This window comes from Syngnathus typhle, unplaced genomic scaffold (assembly GCF_033458585.1).
Source record: "Syngnathus typhle isolate RoL2023-S1 ecotype Sweden unplaced genomic scaffold, RoL_Styp_1.0 HiC_scaffold_224, whole genome shotgun sequence".
Taxonomy (NCBI): Eukaryota; Metazoa; Chordata; class Actinopteri; order Syngnathiformes; family Syngnathidae; genus Syngnathus; species Syngnathus typhle.
This window is the reverse complement of record NW_026872128.1, coordinates 55,115-58,038: the sequence shown is the minus strand read 5'-3', so window position 1 is coordinate 58,038 and position 2,924 is coordinate 55,115.

Below are 2,924 nucleotides of genomic sequence, written 5' to 3'. Positions count from 1 at the left end.
TGGCCGCTTTGGGCCCGCTGGAAGTCTATTAAAGCTCCGCGATCTCCGCCTCGGTGCTTAAAAAGCGTCCATCCGCTCTCCTGGAGCTTCTTTCGGTCATCTCGTCCGCGTGCACGGCCTGCCGGTGGCACCGGCTGGAGCTCCGCAAAAAGCTCCATTTCTGTTAAAAATGCTTAGCCGCGTCCCTGGAAGCCCAATCGGGCGTAGAAAGTGAGGGGGAAGGCCCCCAAAGCACCGGCTGGAAGTCCCAAAAAAGCTCCATGATTGGTCAATAATGCTTAGCCGCCTCCCTGGAAGCCTAATCGGGCATAAAAAGCTAGGCGGAACGGCCCCAAAGCTCCACACGGAAGTCCCAAAAAAGCTCCATGATTGGTCAATAATGCTTAGCCGCCTCCCTGGAAGCCTAATCGGGCATAAAAAGCTAGGCGGAACGGCCCCAAAGCTCCACACGGAAGTCCCAAAAAAGCTCCATGATTGGTCAATAATGCTTAGCCGCCTCCCTGGAAGCCTAATCGGGCATAAAAAGCTAGGCGGAACGGCCCCAAAGCTCCACACGGAAGTCCCAAAAAAGCTCCATGATTGGTCAATAATGCTTAGCCGCCTCCCTGGAAGCCTAATCGGGCATAAAAAGCTAGGCGGAACGGCCCCAAAGCTCCACACGGAAGTCCCAAAAAAGCTCCATGATTGGTCAATAATGCTTAGCCGCCTCCCTGGAAGCCTAATCGGGCATAAAAAGCTAGGCGGAACGGCCCCAAAGCTCCACACGGAAGTCCCAAAAAAGCTCCATGATTGGTCAATAATGCTTAGCCGCCTCCCTGGAAGCCTAATCGGGCATAAAAAGCTAGGCGGAACGGCCCCAAAGCTCCACACGGAAGTCCCAAAAAAGCTCCATGATTGGTCAATAATGCTTAGCCGCCTCCCTGGAAGCCTAATCGGGCATAAAAAGCTAGGCGGAACGGCCCCAAAGCTCCACACGGAAGTCCCAAAAAAGCTCCATGATTGGTCAATAATGCTTAGCCGCCTCCCTGGAAGCCTAATCGGGCATAAAAAGCTAGGCGGAACGGCCCCAAAGCTCCACACGGAAGTCCCAAAAAAGCTCCATGATTGGTCAATAATGCTTAGCCGCCTCCCTGGAAGCCTAATCGGGCATAAAAAGCTAGGCGGAACGGCCCCAAAGCTCCACACGGAAGTCCCAAAAAAGCTCCATGATTGGTCAATAATGCTTAGCCGCCTCCCTGGAAGCCTAATCGGGCATAAAAAGTTAGGCGGAACGGCTCCAAAGCTCCACACGGAAGTCCCAAAAAAGCTCCATGATTGGTCAATAATGCTTAGCCGCCTCCCTGGAAGCCTAATCGGGCATAAAAAGCTAGGCGGAACGGCCCCAAAGCTCCACACGGAAGTCCCAAAAAAGCTCCATGATTGGTCAATAATGCTTAGCCGCCTCCCTGGAAGCCTAATCGGGCATAAAAAGCTAGGCGGAACGGCCCCAAAGCTCCACACGGAAGTCCCAAAAAAGCTCCATGATTGGTCAATAATGCTTAGCCGCCTCCCTGGAAGCCTAATCGGGCATAAAAAGCTAGGCGGAACGGCCCCAAAGCTCCACACGGAAGTCCCAAAAAAGCTCCATGATTGGTCAATAATGCTTAGCCGCCTCCCTGGAAGCCTAATCGGGCATAAAAAGCTAGGCGGAACGGCCCCAAAGCTCCACACGGAAGTCCCAAAAAAGCTCCATGATTGGTCAATAATGCTTAGCCGCCTCCCTGGAAGCCTAATCGGGCATAAAAAGCTAGGCGGAACGGCCCCAAAGCTCCACACGGAAGTCCCAAAAAAGCTCCATGATTGGTCAATAATGCTTAGCCGCCTCCCTGGAAGCCTAATCGGGCATAAAAAGCTAGGCGGAACGGCCCCAAAGCTCCACACGGAAGTCCCAAAAAAGCTCCATGATTGGTCAATAATGCTTAGCCGCCTCCCTGGAAGCCTAATCGGGCATAAAAAGCTAGGCGGAACGGCCCCAAAGCTCCACACGGAAGTCCCAAAAAAGCTCCATGATTGGTCAATAATGCTTAGCCGCCTCCCTGGAAGCCTAATCGGGCATAAAAAGCTAGGCGGAACGGCCCCAAAGCTCCACACGGAAGTCCCAAAAAAGCTCCATGATTGGTCAATAATGCTTAGCCGCCTCCCTGGAAGCCTAATCGGGCATAAAAAGCTAGGCGGAACGGCCCCAAAGCTCCACACGGAAGTCCCAAAAAAGCTCCATGATTGGTCAATAATGCTTAGCCGCCTCCCTGGAAGCCTAATCGGGCATAAAAAGTTAGGCGGAACGGCTCCAAAGCTCCACACGGAAGTCCCAAAAAAGCTCCATGATTGGTCAATAATGCTTAGCCGCCTCCCTGGAAGCCTAATCGGGCATAAAAAGTTAGGCGGAACGGCCCCAAAGCTCCACACGGAAGTCCCAAAAAAGCTCCATGATTGGTCAATAATGCTTAGCCGCCTCCCTGGAAGCCTAATCGGGCATAAAAAGTTAGGCGGAACGGCCCCAAAGCTCCACACGGAAGTCCGAAAAAAGCTCCATGATTGGTCAATAATGCTTAGCCGCCTCCCTGGAAGCCTAATCGGGCATAAAAAGTTAGGCGGAACGGCCCCAAAGCTCCACACGGAAGTCCGAAAAAAGCTCAAAAATTTTCTAAGTGCCAACGGCTCATTCGCCGTAATGTGTCCGCTCCGCGCTGGTTCCCCGGTCGGCCGCGAATAGCGCAAAATCAGCCTCACGGAAGTTCGAAAAAAGCTCAAAAATTTTCTAAGTGCCAACGGCTCATTCGCCGTAATGTGTCCGCTCCGCGCTGGTTCCCCGGTCGGCCGCGAATAGCGCAAAATCAGCCTCACGGAAGTTCGAAAAAAGCTCAAAAATTTTCTAAGTGCCAACG